We start from the raw sequence: 6,000 nt of genomic DNA on the forward strand, positions 1-6,000 counted from the left end.
ACCTAACCCAGTAAAATTAGGACCCACTACAATTGATTCTACTCATTACAGAGATAAGAGTCAGCTGCCAACTTTGGATCTAAATCAAGGTTTATTTTCTGAATTCCCCACAAAGTTCATATGTGAGCTATTAGTTTGAAACTCTCCACTTCATTAAATAAATTTAATTTATGTGACCTCTTTTTTAATCCACCTGGTTAACCAATATTCAGGGTCTTGTGGTTGTTTGTGTTAGAAGGAGAAATGGATTATATGACTCAGGCATTTATTTGACAGAATCCTATATATTTTCAAAGAATGAACAAAGTCCTGTGTCTCTGAATCAAACCACCTTTGTTCATAGTTCTAAGACTCTTTGAATTTAACACTCAGCCAAAGAAGAGATTTTTGAGAATTCTCTCACAGTCACACTCCTAGTTCTTCTCTTGATGTCTTCTTGACTCACTGCTTGCCACTGACTCACAGATTCACTCAGCTCCACTCAACAATATCCAGCCCCCATGTTTGCATTTAGATCTTAGGGAAGTTGCCTCAAATCATATGTCTCAACTCCTTTCCATGTTGATCTGTAATTTGGGCAGTAGTTTCTACTATTTCATCTATCACCAAACAAAAGGCATTTAACTGCTCCCTCATTTATCCTGACAGGAAAACAGCTATCACACCTAGGAGCTACAATGATGACATCTGTGACTTCCCACAGATCAAATACGCCCTCCCTGGGAGACACCCAGCCACCAGCATAATACACAGGTGCTACAAACAGAGAAAAAACTCAGTCATAATTCAGATCCAGAATCTGAACGCTCTCTTATTACAAATATATATCATGTTGCGAAAAACATCTTCCAATGATGCCCTGAAGAGCTGTCAGGTAATGAAGTCTTCCCTGAAAGCCTGCAGATAGATATGGCTCAACAAGCGGGTCAAACCATACTATAACAACTCACCATTTGTTCTGTGCTTTTAAATTGTCTTGGAGTAGAGAGGAGAGTGATATAAAGAGATAAGAATTTGAACTTCCAGCCTCAGACTGCACTAATGTCCTTTTTTTTTTTTTTTTTGCTGACTGTATACTAAAAGTGCCTATCAAGTCAATAACTTCCTATGGTTTCACAGCAAAGTAAAAAGATTAAAAAAGAAACCTTTGTCTCTTTGAAGATGCAGAAGGCAATAAATGAACAGGCTGAATCCTCTTTAGATTTAAAAGTCTATGTAGTGCTAACAGTTTTGCTTGAAGGTGTCAAAATTGCCTTAAATCTTAAGCTTTGTTATATCCTGCTGCTACAGAGATGTGATAAAATAGATCTGACTGTCTCAAACAATTTAGACAGCATCATTTTTCTTTCAACTTTATTGAAAATACATATTAGCAAGGATTTTTTTTCTCAACATGTAATCAGCATTAATTACTTTTGGTCTAAATGCCATACAATTTTTCCCTACATGGACCATAATAACATAGACTTGAAGGCAAACCTGAGCTAGGTTCCTGTATTTTAAGGAATAGAAAAGAAAGCTTGAGCACAAAGGAGCAGGCATTGAGTGAGATGAATGAAGGTCATGATGACTGAGGCACTGAAGATCTGGATTCACTTCCCAGCATTGCCACAAACTTTCAGAGTGACCCAGGGTGGGTCACTTAGTCTATGTCTACACTTAAGCCACTACAGCAGTACTGTTGCAGCACTACATACACCACTGTAGTGCTTCAGTGTAGTAATGGGTGTGGATCCTCTCAGTAAACAGATTTTCCCTAATCTACAATCTTTCCTGATTAGTTCTAGTCCTATCTAAGAATTTTCAGCTTCCTCCTCTTGCACCATGAAGAAGTACTCTGGGTTGAATAAATACTTTGACACATTACCTCTTCCTTAGAAACCCATTAGCGCAGCGATGGGCAACCTATGCTAAGAACTGGGTCACATAAATGTCCCTCTTTCATCTCAGTGGGCAACAAGATTGTTGTAACCTTGGTCTCCCAGGATAGGGTAGTTTTGCAAACCACACTTGAGTACCTAGAATTTGTAGGCAATTTAATGATGGGATCACTTTAATTAGATGAAGGAGTGCACGGCTCTGACAGTCAATGTTGTGTGTCCACTCAGCAGGCACCTCACCTCACCAGCCCTGGCTGCATTTGCATGTCACTTTAGAAAAACCAGTAGAAAAAAAAATACATGAATGGAAACCAATGGAATCTGGCAACCCTGCATGTGGACAATGCAAAACGAAATGTTTTACGGACCACACATACAACCCTAATGGGTGACATGCAGCACCCGGGCCACAGGTTGCCTACCATTGTATAACTATTTCATTGATCTTGTCTTTACTTCAGTGTTAGCGCAAGGTATAACTCAAGTGATGCCCTAAACTGAGTCCCATCTCCACACAGATGTCTCTTGTTTGTGTTAAGTGGTGCTTTAAACTCAAGCTAGCAGGTTCAACAGGAGGTTTGTATCTCAAGAATTCTTCTACTGACTTTGCTGTGTATCCCAGGGTGAAACAAAAGGTTAGCTTATCTTTGCCAACAGGTTTGGATTTTTCACATCCCCGGGGAATATAGTTGGGCTGACCTTTGTTTTAAGTAAAACAAAAGAGCTCATCACCTGATAAACTATTTTGTTAGTCTTTATAGTGCTACAGGTCTTTAAAGTGCTACATGATTGCTTTTTTGTTTTACCATGATCAGACTACAGCTACCTTTCTGTGACTTTCTTTTTAGTGTAGAACAGGCCTTAGTGACTGAAAATATTAGTTTCCCTGCTGAACCCTTGTTTTGGTTGAGGATATTATTCTCAGTCCTGAAGTATGGCATCATACAAAGGTTTTCCTATCACCCTCACCACATTTATGTTCTTCTCATCTCATTACCTGGATAATGTACAAGCATGTCTACTGTAATATTCATTGACAGTTCCATTGACAACTTAAGGTTGGCTTTCTTGGTCCTCTGTAGCGTTCAGACACACAGAGACCTACATTCCACAAGGACTCACATTTATGACTGTGGAAAAAAATATTGATGCAAGTCTTTACTTATTGTTTCAATAATTGCCATGTTGGCATCTGGCAATGAGTCTTTGGCATAATTCCCAGTAACATCAAGCACTTCTCCATTAGGTATGAAAGCTGAGAGTTTCTGTGATATTATCTAATATGACTGTGAGAAATCACAAAATTGATTTCTAGGAATTAAAATAAATGAAGTGTTCCTGGCTTAATTTTTATCAGCAAATGTGGTCTTTTCTGAACTGGGCCCAACAATATTCAAATATCAGATATGATTTCTCTCACTCCCGCTTCCTCATTTAATTATTGTGTCGTGTGCAAATCAGTTTGCATAACTTTTCTATCGACCATACTCATGGAAAATGTCTTGATCTGGAGCATCCCTGATTAAAACTATTGTCCTACTGTTCATCATGATATCATCCAAAGCTGACTTTAGAGGGTTTGTGCAACTATCTTCTTTAGTTTGATCCATGTAGTTTCATATATGCTCCTGCCTCAAATTATACTTTGAACTTTGAATTTACATTAGGAAAACAAAATCTCATAATCAAACTGGACTCTAAGATGCCAGATTTTGCATCAAAACTGCAAACACAGGGCACATAACTTGCACTGTTAGACCCAAGTTCACTTAGTAGATTTGGAGGGACCTTAATGAATCTGACCTGTTTGATGGGCTGAATAAATTAACATTTAGTATATATTGCTACGCCTTCCTCATGGGTCCACTGCATACTACTCTCTTTCTGTGGCCTGCAATGCATCCTTCAATAAGCTCTCTTCAAACGCTGCCCATATTTCTCACACTCCGCATTAGCACAGATTCTGTCACTGATTTCAGTACAATAGAGTAAATGAACAGAAAAGCCCCATGTCTAGACAGCCAGTGAGGGGCTCAACCTCCCCAGTAAATTACAAACAAGCAACCTCACTCTACTCCTCAAAACAAAGTGGATCTGTCTCACTTGAAGCTTTGACTCTCTGGTATTAAATGTCTTCAGGGGATGAATTTGGCAGATAATCTCAAAGATTCTTTACATCTCAGCCATTCCCATGCTCACGTTTGATAAAAGTCATATGGACAGCATAGAATATGCCAGAGAAGAATACACAAAGGATAAGATGTGGGAGGAGTTAACGAACTTTTTTACTCTAGGCCTTATCATTTTACATGTCTGTGAAAGGATAGAAGAAAAAGAAATCTGGCAGCACCCTCCTGGCCTACTGGGAGGTGTTCTTCCATTTTAAAATCTCTCTTAAAAGAATCAGAGCAAGGGGGGAGCGGCTTACACGTTTTTGGACTGACCCCCTTAATTATCCTAACTATATTATTGATTATGTTTATTCTGTATGTTTGTTACAATAGATCTGCATAGCACAAACAGATACCGGATTTATTATGCTCAGGACTTCCCTTTGCTGGCACTTTGCCAGCCCTGAAGTAGATTATTTATACCAAGAAGGAGCTGAAGAAATTCCTGTGGAGGCAGAGAACTGAAAAAGATAGTGTAAAGAAAAAAACCCCAAACACATCTAAAAACTCCTCTGTGACCCTTTGTGATATTTTCTGTATTGATCATTATAACTGATATATCTAGTTCTTTGCCCAGCAACCCACTATTTCATGGCAAGCCATTCTATAACCCATGTATCCCTAATAATTAAATATGAAGTTTCAAAAATTTTAAAAAACTACTAGAAAGTAGAAAATCATATGGGGCAAATATTCAGCCTCCACTGTGATAGCACAGGATCTACTTTTATTGCTCTATGCAGGTAGAACTTCTCTAATCCGGCACTCTCTAGACCGGCAACATCAGTGGTCCAGCATGATTTTAGTTAGCTAGATGTCCATATCTCATGGGTGTGGCCAAGTTTCCTGTGGTCCCATAAAGTTTGTTTACAGCCACCCATCCTGGCTATTTGTGTTCTGTGTGTTAACTAGCTCTAATTTACCCCTAAATGTCTTCTAAGAGCCAAGCAAGCAGTAGAAGTGTTGGTTATGCTTCTAGACAACATTAACCTCCCATGGTTTGGCAAATTCTCTGGTTCAGTACCAGTCAGGTCCCCAGGGTGCTGTATCAGGGGGTTCAACTTGTACTTCCATTCAGACAATGGAATCCTGGTATTCAAAAATTCAATCAAATTCAATGTTTTACATCCTTCTCCAAACACTTGTTTCCAATCTTGCCTTTTAAAAAAGGCTACATTATTATATCATACTGCTTAATCATGATTAAAATATCTTAGGAAAAAAACAAATAGTGTGTAAGGTAAAAGCAGCACTGAATATTTTGCTACCATACCTGTATGCAGTCATTAGTTAAATGGTCATCAGTAATTCTTGAAGATCAAAACAAGAGATGTAAGTTAAAAATCTCTCTGTATAAATAAAATAGAGATCAGACACACAGGGCATTATGAGTAAATCATTTCCCATCTAGTCAACACTGATTTCAAGTTGAACTTGTTTGCCTCAGAAAAGAGCTATGGAGATCTGAGAAAAATATTACAGTACTTACCATGATAAGAAAACAGCTCATCTTTTGGAGAATGCCTTTTATATTTGTAATATCTTGCTTTCCGTTTTGTTTGCTCCCTTCTGTCATTACAAGAAAGAATCCACACCAGTCAAAGGGGAAATGTTTGGAAGTAGTTATTAGATTTTTTTCCCCCTAAAGCACCTACCACAATTGATCCTTCCCATATCAGTATCATTCATCAGGAGACTAAACTCTAAAAGCTTTTTGGTCAGGAGTTAATATTTCACCCTTCGATGTTCAGTGTTTTCCAAGCTACCAAGTCAGCCTATGTAATAATGAAGGAACACACACTCAAGCTGAGGGATTGATGCCAAATGCCAACTACCCTAGGTAGCAAACAAAGTTGTGATGGAAACGTGTACAGGATGTGTAGGTAAGTTCATTCATATGTAATAATGAGATTAAAGGAGATGCGGTGGTACAGATTTCTGGGTTGTCA

The 6,000-nt window shown here is 38.4% G+C and overlaps 1 protein-coding gene across 1 annotated transcript in view; it reads right to left on the reverse strand.

Annotated features, from left to right (window-relative positions):
• Positions 1–5,751, reverse strand: part of NOX3 (NADPH oxidase 3) — a 412,418-nt gene extending 406,667 nt beyond the window's left edge. Inside the window, exons 1-2 of the mRNA XM_075924491.1 lie at positions 5,707–5,751; positions 5,541–5,620 (exon numbers count right to left, since the gene is read on the reverse strand). The gene's annotated coding sequence lies outside the window, so the exon portion shown is untranslated. The remainder of the gene's footprint in view (positions 1–5,540; positions 5,621–5,706) is intronic.
• Positions 5,752–6,000: the final 249 nt, after the last annotated feature.

The sequence above is a fragment of the Pelodiscus sinensis genome, chromosome 3 (genome assembly GCF_049634645.1).
Source record: "Pelodiscus sinensis isolate JC-2024 chromosome 3, ASM4963464v1, whole genome shotgun sequence".
In the NCBI taxonomy this organism is placed as follows: Eukaryota; Metazoa; Chordata; order Testudines; family Trionychidae; genus Pelodiscus; species Pelodiscus sinensis.